Source organism: Gopherus flavomarginatus, chromosome 3 (genome assembly GCF_025201925.1).
Source record: "Gopherus flavomarginatus isolate rGopFla2 chromosome 3, rGopFla2.mat.asm, whole genome shotgun sequence".
NCBI lineage: Eukaryota > Metazoa > Chordata > Testudines > Testudinidae > Gopherus > Gopherus flavomarginatus.
Window position 1 is genome coordinate 89554285 of NC_066619.1, and position 23973 is coordinate 89578257.

General features: G+C 41.3%; 1 protein-coding gene across 2 annotated transcripts in view; it reads left to right on the top strand.

Annotated features, from left to right (window-relative positions):
• Positions 1–973: 973 nt before the first annotated feature.
• Positions 974–23973, top strand: part of FANCC (FA complementation group C) — a 143385-nt gene continuing 120385 nt past the window's right edge. The window contains exons 1-2 of one of the 2 annotated variants that reach the window (XM_050945827.1): positions 974–1050; positions 12987–13168. The gene's annotated coding sequence lies outside the window, so the exon portion shown is untranslated. The remainder of the gene's footprint in view (positions 1051–12986; positions 13169–23973) is intronic. The other variant, XM_050945828.1, reaches the window with a different exon arrangement.

Sequence of the window (23973 nt, forward strand, 5' to 3'; positions counted from 1 at the left end):
CTTTTACTAACAATCTAGGCCAATTAAAGATGAGTTTCCTTATCCCACTGACAGTCATATGAACTAGCCTGTTTCCTCAGTTTTATATTTAGAGTCAAATCTTGCTTTACCCATCTGTGTAATTCCATTAAAATAAAGGGAACTATTTCACTGAGTATAATCTTGCTCTTAATGGCAACACTTTCATTAAGTGTGTGCATGTACACAGCAGTGCAATGTTTCTTAAACGTATAAATAACATAACCACAGCTTTGACTGCTTGATTTTTATGGAGTAGAAATGATTGAGTGTGACTTGTTCAGGGCCAGCTCTAGGCACCAGCTCAGCAAGCAGGTGCTTGGGGTGGCCAAGGGGAAGGGGCAGCACATCAGTCTCTTCTGTGGCAAGTCCCTTGGTCCCGCTCAGAGGGAAGGACCCGCTGCCAAATTGCTGCCAAACAAGAAAGCAGCATGGTGGAGCTGCCGACGATTGTGGGGTTTTTTTTCCCACAGCTTGGGGCAGCAAAAACCCTGGAGCCGGTCCTGGACCTGTTGTAAACCCACCCGGTTTGGGTTGAAGTTGCAGTACTTGTTTCTGGAATACCTCACTCCTAGGAGCATCCAAGTTAAGCCCAACTGTTAAGGAAATGGTAAACTAGTGTCACAGCCATGACCCAAAACGTACCGACCTGATGCGCGCTAGGGGGCTGCAAACAGACCAGAGAGCTGACAAACTCCGATCAAGTATTGTGTGGAGCTCCTGGGGGGTGGGCAAGTCGCGGGAAAATTCTCAAATAAAGGGGATGTTTTGCCGACTACGCTCCCCATTCGCCCTACTCCCCTCCAGGCCACACGTGCGGGCCCGTCTCCGTCCCTCCTCCACGCCGCCCCGCCCTTACAGGGGGTCAGCTCCCAGCGCAGCCCCTCCCCCTAGCTCCGCCCCCTGAGGCTCGCGCGCACGCGCGGCTGACGGGGGCGGGGGAAAAGCGTCGTGGCGTCACCCCAGCGCAGGCGTCTCGGGACGCGCGAAATTTCCAAACCGGTGGCGGGACGCGAGCCCAGCAACCACGGGGTAAGAGGAGGGGCGGGGCCGAGGGGGAGCGTGTTCCCCCGTCGCTGCGGGGGGCGAGGTCAGAGGCTGCTCGGCGGCTGCCAGGTGGGCGGCGCGGGGCCCGTGTCTTGCGCTGTGTCCCTTCCGCGGTGGCTCCGGCCCGGGGCGCTGCGAGGCCCTGCTGCCGCCCCCCAGGCCTGCCGCGAGCGCCGCGCGGGGGACGGGACCCCGCGCTCGTAGCCGCACCTCGCTCCGGGGGGCGCCCAGGCCTGAGGGTGTTCAGCTGCTCCGGCTTGGTTCCTTCGCGCTGGGGAGAAGCGTTTGGTGCCGCCCGGGTTCCCCTGCGGGTGTGGCAGCCCCGAGCCGGGGCAGGGTCTCACAGATCTCGCGCCGAGTGCGGCAAGCCTGGCACCTGGGGCTGCTTCTCCCTAGCTTGAAACGGATGATGCCCTTTAAATTGTTACACAGCAGCTTGCTGGCGCCCTAACAGTCAATGCGAATCACATTTCTAAACCCATTGCAGCTCTTGGAAAACGGGGGGGGGCCAACTTTTCCAGGATTTACTCAGTTCCTGTGGCACCTTGTAGACTAACAGACGTATTGAAGCATGAGCTTTCTGGGTGAATTCTGTAGTCTATAAGGTGCCACAGGACTCTTTGCTGCTTTTACAGATCCAGACTAACACGGCTACTCCCCCTCCCCTCATACTCAGTTCCTAATAAAATTTTGCGTTTCTTGGACTTCTTCCACTTAACCATAGCAAAGCTCTTTATAAACCTCAGTGAATTAAACCTCACACTTTGCCTGTAAGGTAGGGAAGACATTATAGACCAAATTCATTCCTGTTACTATTATGGACAGTAGAGCAATATCAGGGCTGTATTTGGTTCTGTATTTGTAACGTTTTGCATAAGTTGTATGGAAAGAGTTTACAGTGTGACTCATGTCATGGTACTTCAGCATAAATTCATATTCATTAATGTACATTGCATGCCATACAGCATTGCTAGCTTCTCCTTGCTACACTGCTGTTGTATTTTGTCCTTGTTTTGCAGTTGAGAGAAGATAGTTAAGTCAGCTTGCCCTGGTTATTTTTGAGCTTTTTTGAGAAAGTCAACAAGATTGTTAATTACTGTCAAACATGGTGGTGACTTGTGTTTCTGACATGTATATACTAGGAACTGTATGGAGACAATAAAAGCAGCAAAGAATCCTGTGTCACCTTATAGACTAACAGACATTTTGGAGCATGAGTTTTCGTGGGTGAATACCCACTTCATCAGATGCATGTAGTGGAAATTTCCAGGGGCAGGTATATATATGCAGGCAAGCTAGAGATAATGAGGTAGTTCAATCAGGGAGGATGAGGCCCTGTTCTAGCAGTTGAGGTGTGAAAACCAAGGGAGGAGAAACTGGTTTTGTAATTGGCAAGCCATTCACAGTCTTTGTTTTCATCTGCAAATTTGACACCATCAGCTCAGGATTAAACAAAGACTGTGAATGGCTTGCCAATTACAAAACCAGTTTCTCCTCCCTTGGTTTTCACACCTCAACTGCTAGAACATGGCCTCATCCTCCCTGATTGAACTACCTCATTATCTCTAGCTTGCCTGCATATATATACGTGCCCCTGGAAATTTCCACTACATGCATCTGACGAAGTGGGTATTCACCCACGAAAGCTCATGCTCCAAAACATCTGTTAGTCTATAAGGTGACACAGGATTCTTTGCTGCTTTTACAGATCCAGACTAACACGGCTACCCCTCTGATATATGGAGACAATGTATGTAAATATTCATTTCACATAGGTCACAACCATCAGAAAACAACTGGTCTGCTTCGGTCAGTTACTAACGAAGACTGGATTTGAATTCACAGGAAAATGGTGAAAGTCTCTGTATCTGTTACCAGTGACCTTAACTATCCAGCCTCGGGTTAGGGTGTCAAGTGGAAATCATAAAGTCACTTTACAGTTTATAGGAAATGGCTTTAGGCTTCATGCCAATAGCATACAATTTTAGTATACAAATACCCATCCAAAAGATTTACTGAGAGGAGAACAAATAACTTGAAACTTTGTTATGCCTGGTCTAGCACAATCTGAACCTAACTTTTGCACTGTGTAAGCAGACATTTTGAGACATCTGTGTTCTAAGGCAGAAGCTGTCAATATGCATCTTTTGCCACAGTGTATCTAATCTTTTTTTCAAATTGAAATTATTTATATTACTGTTGCTCCTAGGAACCCTAGTCATGGACCACGGTATGCCATTGTATTAGGCAGTGTACAGCCAACACAAATGGTGCCTGCCCCAAGGAGTTTACAATCTGAAATATAAGACAAAAGACAGACAGACAGGAATATAAGGAAAAAAATGATATAGTATTTGTCAGCATAATAGGTAGTGGTCATAACAAACCAGGAGCCTAACTGTTATCAAATATATTGCAGGCATCATGACAAAGGAGAGTTTTGGGAATAACAAGGTAGCTTTGCAGATGTTTATGCGGAAGGCCTCCCAAGCATGAGGGATAGCATAGGAGAAAGCACAAATAAAACTAAACAAGTGGGCTAGCATCATGAGCTGAGGGGAGGCAAGTGCTGGCAGCTCAATAGCAAATGAGAGCTGACCAGCAGGGTGGGGATTGACTGTGAAGGGCATTGAAAGTGAATACAAGCAGTTTATTGCATCAAACATAGAGAGAAGTGGAAGCTAATGGAGGGATGCAAATGGAGGCAAATGGAAGCAGCCAAGTTTGTCTGAGGTTTTTATTCACAATTGTACATGAAATTTCAAAAATCCACCTTCCAGAAAACTTGAAAAATAGATAACAAGCAAATATAATGCCATTCCTCCTCTCCTTTACTGATGATGATTCAGACCTCTATTGTTCCAGCCACTTAAAAAATGCCTGAATTATTTTTTTGAAGGTAAATCTTTCCTACCTGTGACTGTTAAGACGTTTTATAGAGGATCAATTTTTTATGTACCTTTTAACTCGCATTTTGCTTTTCTTATGTTGGTGTTGCCACTTTCTGAGCTTTGTGGGATGACACTGTTTGTGCCACAACATCATGGTGACAGGTCATATTTCAGATAAATTTAAAACTTTAAAATTAGTGACAGGCCTATGAAAATCATTGTCTTGTAAATTTTGGGATAGACAAGAAGCTCTCTTCTGTGCTCCTCCCTTTCATCTTGTCGGCTATTTTTTTCCTCCTTTCCTATCTCTCCCCATCCATCTTTATGTAATGTATGGGCTGATACTTGTTCATAGAATATCAGGGTTGGAAGGGACCTCAAGAGATCATCTACTCCAACCCCCTGCTCAAAGCAGGACCAATCCCTAATTAAATCATCCAGCAGATTTTTGCCCCATATCCCCAAATGGCCCAATGATTGAACTCACAACCCTGGGTTTAGCAGGCTAGTGCTCAAACCACTGAGCTATCTCTCCCCACCATTGTCATCTTTTGGATAGAAAGAGATGTCTTAAATTCTTGCCCTCTAGTAGTTTGTTTGTAAAGTGGATATAAACCCTAATACTGTGTACCCCCAATGGAGATTTTCCTAGTGACAAAATCTTATGATTTTGGAAAAGAAAATCAAGATTTCTATTTCCCATGTTGCACATTTTTTTCATGTCTGTATGTACATGGGCACTGATTGTTACACACTATTTTTCTTTGTGTTTCATCTCTGTTCCATTTGTTCTTTTTCATCAGTCTCATGTTGTCTCTATTTTCTCTTATTCTATAATATCTTTCCTTTTCCCTGAGTGTGTTTTAATGTTTCCGTACATTTGTAGAGCTGTTATGTTTGTGGATGAGTACTCATCTTAGAAGACAGCAAGTCTGATTTGAAGCTTTAGCAATAGTTTTTCGTACACTGAATCATCCATTAAATTTGTTTTGTGGTCCCAGTCTCTTGAAGATGATTACACATACATCAAAATCCCCTTTAGATACATTTGTTGTATGATACTAGTCCAAAACCAATGTCTTTAATCTTAGAAAACTTGTAGTCGTGTAGATATCAAACAAATTTCTGTTGATCAGTACAACCTGTTTTAAAAAATGTGTAAAAGAATCCCAGACTGTAAAGACCTTGTTACATTTTATAAACAGTAGAACAGCTGTAATAAATTTGAGTAAAATCTCAGATTAAACAGTTTACATTTTCCTGAAGAGGGTATTCCCAGACCTGTTTTTCACAATAAAACCTTTCCAGTACTTGTGTTAGCATAAGTGACTCTTGTTAATGTTAATGTTGCTACAATAAAGACTGATAATGTGTTATTAAAATGCATATTTTCATTCACTCATAGTTTTGGAATAAAAATGCCTGAAAACTGGCATGTTTGGTCATAACCTGGTAGAAAATTGTCCTCGTTTACCCCCTTCCCCCTTCTTTCTCCCCAAAAATTGGTTAATCAGCTTTTGATTTGTAGGAATGCAAAACATTTTTGACTGTTTGGTTCTCATTAAAGACAGATTCGTTGCCAAATTTCATTCCTGCAGTCACATTTGTGTACATTACAAAATTTTAAAATATTAATAAGATGTTCTTTTATAGGAAATTTTAACTTAATTTTAAGTTATTGATGAAGAGAATGTTGACTTTAGAATATCTATGAGCAACAATCTGTATATGATCTCTACTTAGAGTTGAACAGTCTGTCCCTAATACTGAAATAATTATATAGTGCTTTTCATCTTCAGAGTGTTTTGTAAGGAACTCTTCAGAGGAATGTTTAATATAGAAGGTGGGAATATCATTAGCATTTTATATTTGTGATGAGGTAGTACTGCAGGTGAATGGAGAAGAAAGAGAGGTTTTTCATTATTGGGCTTCAGTGATCCCCAGGAATACAAATAGATATATAAATATACTGAGGAATAGCTGTGGAAAAGAGATACCTCTATATTAATTCAACATTGCTTAAGATTTAAACCTTCTGATGTCAGGGATTTCTGAGTTAAGGCTCCTCTGATAAACTTAAAGCATAGTTCTATTTTGAAAAGTGTCACTGTAAAAATGTATATTGCTGAGATTCCAACCTTCCCTAATTTTCCATAATCCTCCAGTTTTAAAAAGGTAATTATGAAATTACTAAATGAGTCGTAAATTTTCAAATTTTGCAGTTACTAAAAACTGGGAGGATTAGGTACGTGGGTCTGACCAACACAGCACTGTGGCTGAGGGGTTCTTTTCTGCTGCCGGCCTCTCTATGGAGAAGCGCCCACAGCCTGTCCATATGCACGTTGGACACAGTGCGTACCATTTTATTGGCCTGGCAGGGGGATGTTTGCAGGGCTTGGTTCTGTGGGTGAGATCCCTTGACGGAGGAGCCAGCGTGGGGTCTGAACATGTGACTGGCTGCTGCACCACTGCTACAGGGAGTAGAGGGCTGGGTTGAGAGTGCTAGTAGCATGTGATGGGAATGATGCGCCGGTTCCCTGTGCCTTCTCCCCCAACATAGCTGAGTACTGGGTGCCTCCAGATCTGGGACACATCAAGGCACCACATCTAGCACAACTGACCCCCACTCCAGTGCCACCTGCAACTGTTGGTGCCTCATCTTTCTGAACCCTGCCAAGGTTCCAGGAGGACTGAGTATGACACGCCTGTCCCACTTCCCCCCAGGGCTGAGGCTAAGAAGAAACAGACATCCCTTCTGAAACCAAGAAGGACCTGGTACGAATTCCCATTCTTTCCCTGGGGCTGTGGCTTGAAGGACCTGGTGTGACCTACTTCCCAGAGGGGCAGAGTGATCCACCCCCAACATACCCTAAGAGAAACTTCTGGGGGGGCAGTCTGCAGCACATGTGCAAAAATTGTGCAGTGGACGTCACTGATAGGCAAGTGAAGCAATTTTGAATGTGTTGGGGTGCTGGATCACTGCCCAAGCCACAGGCTGTAAATTTCCCCATGTGGACCTGCTGGTGTGCTCTAGCTGCCTAGAGCACATTAATGTAGTCTAGCACAGCCCAGAGGCCAGTTAAAATGCGACATGCAGCCTGTGGTTTGGGTGCTTGCCTTCTACCAGATCCTCACTGAGCAGTCTGTGGAGGATGAGAAGCTGGAGGGGCAGGAGGAGGTGGCAACAGCAGAAGAGGAGAGATGTAATGTGACAGGAGCGAGGAGAGGAGGAGAATTAGCCTGGGAAGGAGGTCCAGGCCTGAGACTGGCCAAGGTAATTTAAGGCCCTTGGCAATATAGGATGGCACCTTTCCCAGGGCCAATCCTATCCTTCTGCCTGTTTGCCCCCCTAACACTCACCTCCAGTGAGGGAGAGCCCAGGCTCCTGGCTCCGCCTGCCCTCCCCTATTAGCCATAGATGGGGAGGGGAAGCAGGAGAGGTCCTAGTTTCAGAGAGGAGAAGGGAAGAGAAGTCCTGGTTTCTCTGGGGAGAGTGGATGGGGCTGGAAGCAGAGAGAGGTCGTGGTTATGTGAAGAGGGCAATCCCACGTACATGTGCGTGTCTCTGGATGGTAGTACGGGCTCTGGGGTGGGACCAGAAATGAGGAGTTCAGGGTGCAGGAGGTGGCTCCGGGCTGGGGCAGGGGGTTGGGGTGCGAAGGGTGGGGGCAAGGGGGAGGGCTCCAGCTGGAGGTGCGGGCTCTGGGGTGGGCCTGTGGATGAGGGATTTGGGGTGTATGAGGGTGCTTCGGGCTGGGACCAAGGTGTTCAGAGGGCAGGAGGTGGATCAGAGCTGGATAGGGGATTGGGGCACAGGTGGGGTGGGGTGAAGGCTCTGTTTCCAGCCAATGGGAGCTGCGGGGGTGACGCTTGTGGATGGGGCAGTGCGCAGAGCTGCCTGGCCTCCCTTCCGCATAGGAGCTGGAGGAGGGACATGCTGGTGCTTCTGGTAGCCTTGGCATGCTTGTATGGAGTGGACTCCAACCCCGCTCCCTGGCTGGAGCACGGGAGCAGGACAAACCCTGGACCCCACTCCCCAGTGGAAGCTTGAGGGGCAAATTAAACCGTATGGAGGGCTGGATGTGGCCCTCGGGCCGTAGTTTTCCCACCCCTGCACTAATCCAAGCAACCTCCCTAATTTTTTTCATAAATATCCCTAAAAGTCTCAGAGCAAGTTTGGTATCTCTGATAATGGACTTCCATATTCAGCATGTCTCATTGGTTTTCATATCAGATTTGTTCCATTTTCAAGAAATATGGTGTTTTCCCAACTGCCAGCCTCACAAACTCTTCCTGGGCTTTGGCAGTTAAATTGTGTTCTTTCCATCTTGTGAATCAGCACCAGTAATATGTTTTCTGTAGGTAAAATTATGCCCTCAGCTATACCCGTACAACCACATTAGTCCTAAGTAGATTGTACAGTTGCATGGATGTAGCTGAATTTATAGATAGGGTGAAAATCAGGCACAGGAAGATTACATGATTTGTCCAGTGTCACACAGGAGGTCTGTGTCTGTGTTGGGAATCAGACTCAAGTCTTCTGACTCCCCGAACTGTACTTTAACTGCAAAACTATCCTTCTTCCCTACTTCAAGAGCTACTAGACAGGTTTATTTTCCAAATCTAGATTAACTACGTGACTGTATTGAAATATTCAAAACACTGTGATAAATTTATCATGTTATACAGCTAAATTGGCATATGAGAGGCTCCAAGAAAATGGATAACATACCACTAGCAAATACTTCACATACAATATATCAAAAGTTCTCATCTGTCATCAAGTGATCTAAATTCATGAGGAATTCCCTTCCATTAGAATATGAGAGCCACAGTAACTCCTCGCTTAACGTTGAAAATTCTACTTTTAAGCAAATTGATGTTAAGCGAATCCAATTTCCCCATAAGAATTAATGTAAATAGGGGGGGCGGGTTAGGTTCCAGGGAATTTTGTTTTGCCAGACAATAGACATTATAAACATATGCTGTACACGTTTTAAATAATTTTAAACAATGTAATAATGTACTCACCAATGATGATTGTGAAGCTTGGTTGAGGCAGGGGCATAGTGAGTTTGGAGCCTGGAGCTTGCCCCCTCTACCCACCCGGCGCTTCTGCCGGAGAGTGGGGTTGGGGAGTGAGGGCTTGCCCTGTTCCGCCTGCCCAGCTTTCCAGCGGGAGTCGGGGTGTGGGGGCATGCACCATTCCAGCTGCTTGGCGCTCCTGCCAGGGAGTGGGTCCGGGGGCTTGCCCACTCCCTGGATGGAATGCCGGGTGGGCAGACTGGGGCAAGCCCTTTTACCCCGCTCCCTGGCAGGAGCACTGAACAGGCAGAGCGGAGCAAACCAAACAACCTTATAAAGGAACATTGCGCGACTTTAAACGAGTATGTTCTCTAATAGATCAGATACCTAATAATGAAATAATGTTAACCAGGACGACTTTCTGAGGAGTTACTGTACATGGTTTTAGAATGTGGAAAGGTCCAATGAATACAAATGTTCTTTTGTATATGGTGATGCCAAAAAGTATAAGCAACTCTTGTGACAGGAAAATTATATTAAATTAAAAGTGATGAAATAATTTAGTATTTGTAATTTTAGGTGGATCTTTCATTAATATGAAAACATTCTTGATGTAGATGGCCAGTAATGTCTATTTCAAACATTATGAACAGGATTACAGTGGTAGACTTCCTTTTTTTTACTGTCATGGTGTCATCTACATTACAAACAATTAAAAATTGAGGATCTACTTAAGTTTGACTATCTTTGCGAAATGATGGAATCACTTTGACAATGAGCACAGATGTAAAAGTTTAGTACCTGAAGTCCAAACTCTGTGATCACTTAAAATTGTTTCAGCTCTTCAAAAATGTGGTGGAATGAAAGGACATTAACATATGAAATAACTGTTATTCACTGGAAGCATTTACAGATCTCTGAATACTGTACATTTTAGTAACAATAGTATTCTTGCTATAAATGTTGCTCTTTAGTTTGTCTGTTTTACAAGATGTTCTTTTGTGTAAAATATTGAAATATATTAATGGAAGGAACAAACAATAGGAATGAAAAATGGTATGAAATAGAGAGGACAACTGAGACAAAAATTTTAAATGCTTTAGGGAAGAATATGAAGAAAGGTTAAGTTATTTTCAGCTTTGTTTCCTAAAGTTTTTCCTCAGTTCCTTATGATCAGAAAAAGGTCAAAAAATCTTACTAATTACATACATCACTTATTCTAGTACATTTAAAAATATGGAAATATAAAGAGTATAGATGGAAGTAATTAACTAATTTAAGGCTCCTAAAATTACAAACAAATTACTTTGAATGTTACCATGAAGACCCCAGTCTTACTGAGTAAAAAAATCTTATCTAAATTTAATTGTAATAGTCTGTGTAAATTCTAATAGTATAGTAAATTTAACTGTATAGTTTGTGTAACTGGCTGGAATCTTTCTCTGTAAAGGTATTCTTTTAAGAAACCCAAAGAAAACACATCTTGTCTTAATTCAAAAGAATTAATGGACAGTTACAAATTCCTAGGGAATGGTATTAAATTTTGTAAACAAACACATGGCATTCTAAACTTAAAACAAAAAGTTGCTCTGGGTGCCATATAATGTTCTTTTTATTCTGCAGCAGAAATAACCTTTGCTGCTGGTGGAGTTAGTGTTCTAAATGAACCTCTACTAAGAAAATCTTATTCTGTGTATATGTGTAGAATAGGGAGGACTGAGGCTTCTTTGCAATATTCTCTTACAGCAGTGTGCTGCTAGTGGATCATGATTTCATTTGACAATATGCTCACACTGTATATGAATTACATTAATCCATCCCAGTTTTTCACCATAGTTCGATAGCCAGTAGAGACATTGCTGCAAACATATCCCTTTCACCTAGATTGATTGTGACTGACTTTCTGGGCTCCTTCCTAAATTTCTGTAAAAGGTTTTATCTCTTCCCCAGTCTACTGTATTACCAGTTTCTATATGGCGGAAAGTCTAGAATTTAGCATGTAGTCTCAGGTAACTCAGGCTTGATACAGAAGTTAAGTGATAGATTCTTCCCTGAGCAAGTCCTTGGGAGGTTTTGTGAATAGACTGGGCCTCGGGAGACCGGGGTTCTATTGCCAGCTCTGCCACTGGTCTCCTGGATGACCTTGGGCAAGTCACTTCACCTCTCTTTGCCTCACTTCCTCACATGCATGGTGATGATACCTACCTGCTTTGTAAAGCACTTTGAGATATACTAATGGAAAGCATGATATAAAAGCCAGGTATTGTTAAAAATATCTGAATTCACCAAAAAAACCCCGATAAATTTTGATTCCATATATTTTTCAGAGTGGAGCTTGTCTCCAGAGAGAAGGAAATGACTTAATATAAGCTGAAAGGCCACAGGTGCTGTACTGGGATGAGTATACATTTCATTATCAAAAGACAGCTTCTTATCTCAATTTCACATACTTGTGCTGAAAAGTTTGGGCCATTATTTTCCTCTTTCTTACATTAGTTTAAATCAGGATTAATCCAGCTGAGGTCAGTGGCGTTACATGGGTATAAAAATAGCACAAATGAGAGGAAAAGGTCATGTGTTTCTAACTTGTTAGAAGAGAGGTACTATATCCTTTTACTTTTAAATTAAATTCACAGTGTGTAACAGAGCATTGTTTTGACTATGAAACCAATGCTCAAGTTGATGCATGCTGTTGAACTTGCTGGGTGGAGGTCAAAATCATAGCTGGAGAACCTATCCTTATCCAAGTTATGGGAGAGGATGTTCTTTTACTCATTTAAAGTATACAGGTATAAATGGGACTTGTTGACTTGGTACGAATGCAAAGGAAGGCATGTCCTTTTCATTTTTCTTGCCTGCACTGCAGATCATGTATTATTGTTCTGATCTCAGGGACAATATTGTCATACTACTGGTTGTGCATATTTTTCACCAGATTTCCTCCACCATCAGTCTTTCCTTTTTGATGGGAGGAGTTGGGGGAAGTTTTAATTCTACAGGACAGAAGAAACAACCTCAATTGACTTTGGTCCCTTCGTAAGTTGAAGAATATATGTTTTTGTGGAGCTTACCTTCCAGGGTGGATAGAAACAAATGAATTAAAAATATATATATAATCGGAATCTTTTAACTTAAATAAGTTTTATTTTTATTTTGTTGTTTGTTATAAATATATTTTAAAAATAAACGTTTAAAATGACATTTGAATTAATACAAAATATGTTATGGCCTAATTTTATTATAATCCATGAGCCTCTATCAAAAATCTTGAGTTAAAGGCAGCTTTTCTATATATACAGAGAGTATTTTTTCCCAGATTCTAACTTCTGAGGTCAAGCTTTATAAATATTGCAAAATAGGTCTTGTACTGTATTAAGGTCTTGTTTTGTTTAATAAATATAAATTTTATATACTGTTTTGTGTGTTTAATTAAATTCCAGTTATCATCCTAATGCAGCTTGACGCAAATCGTGCACAAAAAAAAATTATCTAGTAAATAATGTATTATTCACCATTTTCTAACATACTAAAAATGTACAATTAATACAAGTATTAAAATATTAAGCTATACAGTTGCTTAAATAAATGTATATAGTTATAGTGTACTCTAAGATGTACCTGCTCTAATGTAAAGGCTCTATTTAGTTATAAATCAACATGTTTTAATGTTTATATCAACCAGTGAAAATGCACTTTTTTTAAAGAAAATTACTGAGTACAAATGGAAGAGTTTATTTAAGAGTTGATTTTAATCGAGCCTTTTCACGTGGGAATTTAAATAACCTTATTTAAATCAGTCCACCCAGATTTAATAACCAAGGTAGAAATTCAGTCAATATATCTTTTAGAGAAAGGAAAATTATTTACCTGTTACTCTGGTTCCCTGCAGAATCTAGTTGCATACTTGCCCGTCTTTTCAGAATAAGGCTAAACTTTATTTGTCATTTATATTTCAGTATAATTTATGCTTATAAATTAAGGAGTTTCTTGCTTTCTGTTAATCAGAGACCTGGAAGGGAACATTCTGGAAGGCACTGACAAGCCAGTGGTTAATTGGTGTGAAAAACACCCCTACTTGTGGTTTAAAGGGTTGAAACTCAGGCAGGATCTCTCTTTTTCCAATCTCATGGTGGAAACCTGAGGCCCAGTCCAGTCAAATTATACTTCCAGAGAAACCAAATTTACAGGTAAGTAATTTCCCCTTACTCTAATCAAGTGGTTTGCTCCCCCCCCCCCCAAAAAAAAAACCTCTAAAAAATACCCCCTCTCTCCAAAATCCCCCTCAAACTCTGATATTTATCTAAGTTCAAATTGTTCCTTCTGAAGAACTATCTGTCCTGTGAGAGGGAACAAGGAGAAAAAAAGGCTTTATCTATTTTCTGCTCCTTGGTTTAGGGTAAAAACAAACAAAAACCAGTCTGTACGGTCTTATTGTGTCTGGGGTCAAAGTACTCATCAAACTCTTTTATTAGGGCTTGACTACACTCGAAACTCCAAAGTGCTGCTGTGGGAGCGCTCCCGTGGCAGTGCTTTGAAGTGCGAGTGTGGTCGCTGTGCCAGCGCTGGGAGAGAGCTCTCCCAGCGTTGCAGGTACTCCACCTTCCCGTGGGGATTAGCTTGCAGTGCTGGGGCACTATTTACACTGGCGCTTTGCAGCGCTGTAACTTGCTGCGCTCAGGGGTATGTTTTTTCACACCCCTGAGCGAGAAAGATGCAGGGCTGTAAAGCGCCAGTGTAGCCAAAGCCTTAGATGTTTTAGAGTTTTGGGCATTATTACTGGCAACACAGTCTCACTTACTACTTGTACTTTTTCCTCAGGGAGATAGTAAGAAAGCTTTATCTTTGTTTTATCATGTGTTATCCCCCACGTTCAGCTCTGTATATAGACTCTCAATTTTTGTTTCCATTCTTTTGCAAGGTTTTTGTTTGGAAATCCGGTATTTCCAATAGTCTGAGTCCTCTATGCTGCTTGTTCGCTCTGGTTCTAGGTGTTGCTTTGTTGGTCTGTTAATCACACTCTCTTCCTTGATGTAGGTCTCACTAGACCAGTGATTCTCAACCTATTTACTATTGTGGACTGCATTCAATACTACCTGTATGGCCTTGAGGATGTCACAGCTGTGTGCTGATTGGGCTGCAAGCAGTCCGCTGGTCGCAGGTTGACAACCACTGCACTAGACTAACTGCTGCCAATGTATACCAGGTGCTGGATAATAATATAAAAGTACTCCATGCTTGTAAATCTAAACTAGCTCCTTATTAAGTGAACTATTTACAGAGTTTCTGCAACTGCCTTCCAGTCATGTGCAGACTGACTGACTTTCCTGATGCCTCCTCTAAACTCTTGCCTCCTGCAAATTGTGCTCATTCCTCCAAGTTCCATGCAGGTTACTACATGCCCTAAGTGATTCTCCCTGGAAAGAAAACAAAGTGAGCTTGATATCTTTCAGACAGGCATATTGGACTATGGTCCTTGGGATCAGACACTCTGACAGTTCATGTCCCATTTATCTTAGTGATACAATGGGAATATTTATGGAAATCTGAGATTTTTCAGAGTCATCAGAAAAGTTGATTTATAATCCTGACTGCTGCCAGACACTATACAAATGAATATAGATTATATGGCAAGTTGAAGAAGTCCATGAAGTACAGCAGGAGAAAATACCTCTTTGCTAGTGGTAGCTAATGTGAGTTCTGAGTCAGTAGTTGCTTTTTGTTGCCTCAGAACTAACTGCAGGTCTCTAAACCAGCTGTGTCTAGAGTGAAAACTCTGAACTGATGTGGAAAAATTGGAAAGAGTCCAGCGGAGGGCAACAGAAATGTTTAGGGGGCTGGAGCACATGACTTATGAGGAGAGGCTGAGGGAACTAGGATTGTTTAGTCTGCAGAAGAGAAGAATGAGGGGGGATTTGATAGCTGCTTTCAACTACCTAAAAGCGGGTTCCAAAGAGGATGGATCTAGACTGCTCTCAGTGGCAGCAGATGACAGAACAAGGAGCAATGGTCTCAAGTTGCAGTGGAGGAGGTTTAGGTTGGATATTAGGAAAACCTTTTTCACTCAGAGAGTGGTGAAGCTCTGGAATGGCTTATCTAGGGAGGTGATGGAGTCCCCTTCCTTAGAGGTTTTTAAGGTCAGGCTAGACAGAGCCCTGGCTGGAATGATTTAGTTGGGAATTGGTCCTGCGTTGAGCAGGGGGTTGGACTAGATGACCTCCTGAGGTCCCTTCCAACTCTGGTATTCTCTGATTCTGTGATTCTATGAACTGGAGCCAAGCTCTCTCAAATTGGGAGCAAAAAGGCTACCAATAACTTTGTTCAACTGGGTTACTGGACATTGACCAGAGGTGGGTACCCTGTGGTGATAAGCCAGAATTTCAGGAACAGCTTTGTCCCTTCTCCAGATAGCAACCCATTTAATGGCACAATGTAAATGAAATCATCCATCATCTACATCAGGTGGAACAGGGAGTGGGAGTGCAGTGCAGCAATTTCTAGTCTCAGAATCAGGGACAAATGGAGCAGGGTCCTGCCTGAAACATCTAAATAAGTTCCTGGTGGAGGCTTGTCTTCAAAACATTCCCATTTTACCATCCTCAGACAGTTCTTATGTTTTGCAGATGGGTGGCAGCCTTTTTTCCCCCTCCAACTTTGATCATTACCATTTGATCTTTGTTCCCAGGCTCTCTCTAGGATCATGGTAGCAATAATATTGGTTTTAGGGAAGAAGGCAATTCATTTATCTTTTCCTGGACAATTTTTCCCATCAGGGTTCTGTAGAGATATAAAACAGAAGCAAACATGTAGTGATAATAATCAGGGGGTAGCCTTGTTAGTCTGTATCCACAAAAACAACAAGGTGTCTGGTGGCACCTTAAAGACTAACAGATTTATTTGGGCATAAACTTTCGTGGGTAAAAAAACACTTCTTCAGATGCATGGAGTGAAAATTACCGATGCAGGCGTTATATATTGACACATGAAGAGAAGGGAGTTACCTCACAAGTGGAGAACCAGTGTTGACAGGGCCAATTTGATCAAGGCGGATGTAGTCCACTCCCAATAATTGATGAGGAGATGTCAATTCCAGGAGAGGCAATGGGTCGTGGAACATCTTGGATTCAAGACAAACAGGCACACAATACCAGGAAAGTCAATCATAAACCTGGGCTGAGAATGAGTACAAGGTCTTATATTAGAAGAATGTTAAGAGAAGGTGAAGATTGCCATAATGGAAAACAAGTGGTGTCACAAAAATCGGATACTTATTGTAGCCTATTGGGAATTCTGATCTTATACATAAGCATGTTTCAGTGATTCAGAATTCTTATGATATGAAACCACTAATTCTGAGTATCCCCTTTCCATCTTGTCCTGTCTCATCCATTTGCAGAAAGCTGGACCCAGTTGTATAATAGCCGAATTCCCATGTTGATGAATGAAGAGAAACAGGTTTTTTTAAAGGATTTGCCTGATTCAGTTCAGGGAATGGATACCAGAAAGAGAACACAGTAGCTACCAGATGGAAAACAATGAATCAGTGAGGTCTCTGAGTACTGCTCCTTCCATGGTAACAGACATATTCTGCTGGTGACAATCAGTGTCTGTTTGTGTTTTTTTGTCGTTATTATGAAAACCCTATCAGCACTATCCCAGAGAGAAATTCTCTTGTCCTGGGCCTAACAAAGTTTCTGATCTCTATGTGCACTGCCTGCCAAAGGAGAGATGAACATTAAGACTTACATTGCAGAGATGCATTTAGAGGAGTGGCTTCTATACCCAGGAATATCTCACTAAACATAAAACAATTTGTTGGGCTGGTGAACAACTTCTTTGTATTTGGAAACAGTAAATTAAGTGCCTCTGTATCAGGGCCTGGGATGTGAGGTGGTGAACGACATTGTTCAAAGCTGGGCAGGGTCCCTACTATAAGTCTTCCCATCATTTCCACTGCTCCCCAGGGAAATACAAAAGATGGGAATGAAAGAGTTGCAGTAATACTGTTTATGCTGCTATGGCTCTCAAACTTGATTAATTTATCATTGGAAATTTAGATGTCTCTGTCTCATAGAGGAGGTCTGCTATTGCAAAACAAGTCCTCCACTGGGACCAGACAAGTTTAAAATGAATATTTGGAAGAAGTAATTATACTCGTGTACCCCGAAAATAAATCAACGTATAGAACTTATTCTACTGGGTCATAAAAAGTCCATAGTTTAATTACCGTGTTTAATCAGTGAAACATAGCCTTGAATGGCCATAGCACAGGAGAGCTTTATTGTATCCAAGCAAAAAAGGTCAATTCTCTGTAGTATGTTCTCAGCACATTTAAGAAAAGGAAATCTTTGTACAGATCCCAACATTAAATGTTTCCTTGCAACTCCACAAGGTCATAGAGCACATCCGTGGAACTTCAGTGTGCTCCTTAGAGCACTACCAAGATTGAATCCTGGCCGGAGATGTCCATATACTTCCTGTCCATTAAAGTAGGCCTCCCAATAGCTACTAACCCTGATTAGATGAGTTTGTTGTTTTGAAGCTGAGGGCTTTCTCTCAAAACACCCAGTACTGTGCTTCTAATTCAGACAGGTAGTTCTCACAACTTTCATAGCATTCATTCCCTAAATAAACTTAAGAAATACTCTTCCTTTGGTTAAGCATCAAAGGGTAGGCCTACACTTATGGTGTTGTGTAGAGTACAGACACTGTACTCTTAGCATGATATAAATAACAGTGTAAAAACAGTGAGGCACTTCATAGGTGGGAAGAGTACAGACACACCAGAATCCTAGGGTATATACTGTACACATCTCTTTACATCCCCAAGCAGTGCCTTCCATGCCTACAGTGCTATTTTTAGCAGTGTAGTGTCCCACTGCCAGAGCTTTTCCCTGCTACCGTGGAAGATTCCAGCAGCAGGAAAAGGCTCTGGCAGGAGGGAGACAGTGGTGAAAGGCTCCAGCTGCTGGAGCCTTTCACTGTGGCCTCCCTTCTGCCAGAGCCTTTCACTGCCATGTGTAGCTACACACTGCAGTGTGGACTCAGCCTACCTTTTTCTGAAACATTTAGCTACATGTACCCTAAATGTCACCGCAAGTGTAGACAAGACCAAAGTCCAGTCTTTAGGAGCACTGTCAATCTCAGGGCAGAGTAGTCATGTCTCCCATATTCAGATTTGCTAGATAGCCGTTAGTTCACCAAGTTCCATATATTGGTCATCCAGTCTCAGCCGATGACATTTCCTTTATTTTGGCAGAAGTCTTCTAAGCGCCTTAGTGCCCAGGGGAAGATGGAGGAGATATTTATATAAGATCTGCCTCAGTATGGATGTCCATAATTAAAGAATGATCCTGTTTCTCACCCTTGAGGCACATTGCTACGAACAGTTTATTGTAATGGATTTGTAGACCTTAGCACAAAGAAGAGTAGGAAAATTTACTCATGCTTACCTGAACATTTCCTTTCTTTAAGTAATAATATCCACAGATCTGGCCCACCCTGGAGACAAATGGATCCAGAATAGTGATGGAAACTGACATCCAAGGATGTGGGTTTTGTTGTCATTACCATTTGCTGCAGTAGAAGAAATTGTGTTTTTCCTCAAAGTATTTTTAAAACAGTCTGTACTTTTCAGAAAGTAAATCTGACTGATCCTGGCTTTGGAAGTTATCTCATCTGGAGGGAATTCAGGAGCTGGGGCATTCCCTTGCTGCCAGTGACTTACGGGTCCAGTTCTGTCTTTACGCTGCATGCAGGCTGACATTGTAATAGATCTGTGAACTTGTTACCTGAAGAAAGGAAATTTTCAGATAAACATGGATACATTTTCCAATTCTTTTGCTTAAATCCAGACTTCATTTCCCTTGTATATAATTGTGGTCTGTTTCCATGTACAGATTTTCTTTCAGAGAGTCCTGCTTTTTGTCTCTAATCACTTTCGTAAGCCCCATCATACCACTTAAACTTAATTCTCATTTTGTGAGGTTTACTAAAATTACTCATTTTCTTTCCCTAAACTAGATTTTTTCTGAAACTATTTCTCTGAAGTACTTTATATACTGTGCTATTGCTTTGTTACTCTTTTCTTTCTTCCATTGACATGATTGTTGACTCTCTCCATCCATCACTCTCTTCCACCCTTCAATCTTTTGCCCCCTCTCCCATTTCAAAATCCATCCTGCTGATCCCCAGCCCTGGCTTATCCCCAACATCTGCTTCCTTTGTTCCTGCTCTCACACTGTGGAGTGATTTTGGTGGAAATCCTATGATCAGGCTGACTTCACTACATATTTGTTCTCTATTTGAGTTCTGCCATCTTCCTAGCTAATTGTATCTCAAGCCCACAATACCGTATGCTTTTTTGCTACCTTTGACCCTATCCTCAAACCCTCTTCTCCTCTGCCTCCACTTCTCTCTCTCTCTGATTTCTTCCAAGAGAAAATTTACAAAATATGACATAACCTTCACAGTCTCCTCAACTTGCCTTCTCCTTTTCTCCTACAAATCTTGCATCCATCACAGATGCAGAAATTTCTTGTTTGCTTTCCTCCTCTGACTCCTCCACTTGTCACAATGACCTCATCCCATCTCCTGATCTTCCTTTTGCCCACTCTCAACCACTCCCTTATTCTTCTTAACTGCTCTATTTCTTCTGGCTCTTTCTCCCTCACAATACATGCATTCTCTAGTCTTTCCGAACTTGGGGGAAAAACCCACCCAATTACCACCCTATCTTTCTTCTCCCTTTCATCTCTAAACTCATTGAATGCGCTGTCTACAAGTGCTGTCTGGAGTTCCTCTCCTCCAATGCCATCCTAAATCCTCTCCAATCCAGCTTCCTTCTCTTGCATTTCACTGAAACCGTTCTTGCCAAAATGTCTAATTACTTCTTCCTAGCTAAAGCTTAGGACTAGTACTGCATTCTCATCCTTCTTGACCTGTCAACCGCCTTCAACACATTTAACCATGTTCTTCTTGAAATCTTGTCTTCTGTAACTGTCTTCTCTTGGTTTTCCTCTTACCTCTCTAATCACACGTTCAGTGTTCTTTGGAGGATGTTCTTCCTCCAACTCTCTGTGGGGGTCCCGCAGGGTTCTGTCCTGGGTTCCCTGTTTTCCCCCCCTCTACACCTTATACCTTGGCGACCTCATCAGCAAACAAATTCAACTACCCTCTACATATGATGACTCACAGATGTACTTCTTTATTCCAGCACCTATCCCCTTTTGTTCAAACTAAAATCTGGGCCTGTCTCTCTGACATCTCCTTATGGATGTCTAGCTTGCGGCTCAAGATAAACAGGGCTAAAACAGAGGTATTAATCTTTTCCCTCAAACCCTTCCCTCTAATCCTTTCTCCATTATTGTGGACAACACCATCAACTTGCCTGTCTCTCAGGCCTGTAACCTGGGCATCGTCTCTGACTCAGACCTCTGTCCATGTCCTCACATCCAGGCTATGTCTAAGTCTCTAAAAATGGCCTTTTTTATCCATCCACACAGTTAAAACTCTTCTCTGAGCTACTTGGTATGCTAAGCACAAGGTGGGATATTAGTTTACATATATTTTTGATGAGATTACAAGTCTGATAAAGGTAATAGTGTTGATATAATATACTTAGACTTCTAGAAGGCATTTGACTTGGTACCACATACAGTTTTGATTAAATAACTAGAATGATATAAAATTAATATGGCATACATTAAATGGGTTAAAAACTGGCTAATGGATCTCAAAATATAGTTGTAAATGGGGAATCATCATTGAATGGGTAGAGGTGTTTCTAGTGGAGCTCTGCAGTTATCCATTCTTGGCCCTATGGTATTTAACATTTTTGTCAATGACTTGGAAGGAAACATAAAATCATCACTGATAAAGTTTGCAGATGACACAAAAATTGGGGTAGTGGTAATTAATGAAGAGGACTAGTCACTTATACAGAGCACTCTGAATTGCTTGGTAAGTTGGATGCAAGAAAACAATATGTGTTTTAATATGAGTAAATGTAGGAACAAAGAATGCAGGTCATACTTACGGGTTGGGGGATCCTATCCTGGGAAGTAGTGACTCTGGAAAGGATTTGAGAGTCATGCAATGATGGATAATTAGCTGAACATGTGCTCCCAGAGCAATACAGTGGTCAAAAGGGCTAATGCACTCCTCAGTTACATAAGCAGGGGAATCTCAAGTAAGAATAGAGAGTTTTTATTTTACCGCTGTATTTGGCACGGATGCAACTGCTGATGGAATACCGACGATATCCAGTTCTGGTGCCCACAATTCGAGAAGAATGTCGATAAATTGGAGAGGGTTCAGAGAAGAGCCATGAAAATGAGTAAAAGATATAGTCAAAAAGCTCAATCTGCTTAGCTAACAAAGAGAAAGCTAAGGGGTAACTTTATTACAGTCTATAAGTACCTAGATGGGGAGCAATATTTGAAAATATGCTCTTCAGTCTGGGAAAGAAAAGTATTACATGATCCAATGGCTGGAAATTGGAGCTTGACAAATTCAGACTGGATAAAGGCATACATTTTTAATGGTGAGGGTAATTAATCATTGGAACAATTTACAGTGGGTCATGGGGAATTCACAATCACTGCCAATTTTTAAATCATGATTGCTCTAGGAATTATTTTGCGGAAGTTTTGTGACCTGTGTTATACAGAAGTTTAGATGATCACAACGATCCCTTCTGGCCTTGAAATCTACGATTCTAGGTTCCTCCATAATATAAACAGTATTTTAAGCAGTGGAATTAAGAATGCCTGAAATACTACTCTTAACTCATGATATATTATCCTACCCTAAAAACCTGAGAGAAAAATTGTCATAATGAGAGGAAGAATCTATTTGCAGGAAAATTATAAAGCAATCAAGGAGATATGGAATATTTGGTATAGAGAAACAATGTAATGAGTAGACAGTGTATTTTGTGCTAATCATTTTTTTATTTTGGTGTTAGCTAAAAATCATTTGTCATCTGTAAGAAATTAAATTTGTGGCCTGATCTTCTTATTAAAATTCACTGTCTCTGTGATTTTCAGGGTCATATAGTCTCTTGCTGTTTTAAATTAATATGATTATTTTGGCTGTTAAATCATCCTCAGCTGGACTGTGGTATAAGGGGCCAATAATGTTATATTGTGCAATTATGAAATGACTTTATAATATGAAACCTCATACTGTGGTGCTTAGCTAGCCTTTAATACCCATTTTCCAGATTTTGAAAATATGCTGTTCTTTGGAACAGGAGCTGTCTTTTTTATGTTCAGCTAACACAATGAGGACTTGATCCTATTTGAGGTCTCTGGACACTTCTGTAATATAATTGGCTTTCCTTTCCCCAATAATAGGGTGTTGTTTGAGAAAGACTGGGGTAATGGAAAGTAAATAAAGTGTTCTTTTGGAGTTTAAAGCTAATTGTCACTACTGTAGGAGAAGCAGGCGCTGGGAGAGGTTACCTTAAAATTTTTGTTGGATTTTAGACAATGTAGTTTCACCTAATTTATTTGTAAACCTCTGATGCTACGATATGAAATAATGTTGTACTTAAATAGTATCTGAGATTCTCCTATTTATATATAAAGAGCCTCAACTTTTTAAAGGAAACTGCTCTTTAAAAAAATAACAATTTGAATTTGCTGCTGTATGGTATCTTGGCTCATTTTCAGTAATGTTTTGGTGAGTAGTGACCACTTTATTAGCAGCTGGTGAAAGACAGATCTGAAGATAGTCAGAGCTATAAAAGATCCTTCATAGAAATAACTATGATAGAAATCCTGGTTAGATGCTGCACACCTATTTTAGCTGACAGATCAAGTAAACAGGTTATGTCATCCTTCAGTAGTAGAGAGTCTGCATTTCAGTCATTTGGAACTGCTGGGAGACATTTGTAGGCTCAACAGTCCCTGTTACTCAGATACTTCCATGTCAATATATATGCTTCCCAAGGATATGGATCTATACCCACTGCAGGTAATAATCTTTATACAGTGTGTTTTAAGGTTTTTTTGTTTAGGCTTGGGGAAAAGAGATGGTTACAGCAAACAGAATCCTTTCCAGTTTTAAGAAAACTAATTTGATATCTTCTTTGAGATTTTGATATTCTTCAGTTCCCAGGACAAGTTAATTTTGTGTTTATGTACTTTTCCAGTCATGGATTCAGACTTTCATATTATAGTTTGTACATGTATGTTTTGGATATGATATGAGACAGCTGTATTCTAACAGTAAGTCTGTTAGCACTTGAAGTGGAACATTCTGGTATAAGTGTGGAGCTGTGCCTGAGAATCTAGTAACAAAAGTTACTGACTAAATATGTTACATTTCAGACACTAATCCAGATAACTCACTCAACAGAATAAAGCTAATCCATTCCTTGTTAGAAATGCTGCCCGCAGTCTCTGAAGGATGTAACAAATACCCCATGCCTAAGCTCTGCAGGGCTCCTCACTGCCTCAAAGTGAAGAACAACGGGAATTCGACTGGGAGGGTCTGAGGCAGGAGGAGCAAGGATTTATTTTCCCTTTCAGAAGGCAGAGGGAGTAACTTGAGGTGAATCATATTAAATGTGAACTACTCAGTTTTTTAAATTCTGGATCTGCATCAAATGTAATGGAAAGATAGGATCAGGTTTCGAATGTGGCAGTCAGAGCAGAAGTGGAGTGCTGGCCTATAACAGCAAATCTTTTAATTGAAGAAATACCATTGGCTCTGAAGATAAACTGGGGAACAAACCTGTTCTGGGAGGATAGACCAAATTACCCAAGAGGAGTTTCCTTTCTGTAATTTTGTTAGCAATCTTTTTCATTTCAACAGAGTCATTATATTTGGTTTTGTTTTGTTTTATTTTATTTATAATTACAAGACCAGTGGTTACTCAAGTGTATTTTTGTTCATCAGTTTGGGCACCCCATGGAAGACTTTGAGTTTAAAGTGATATATCAGATCAGTATTCTATGTGTGTACTTTCTATTTTTGCATTTGTTAT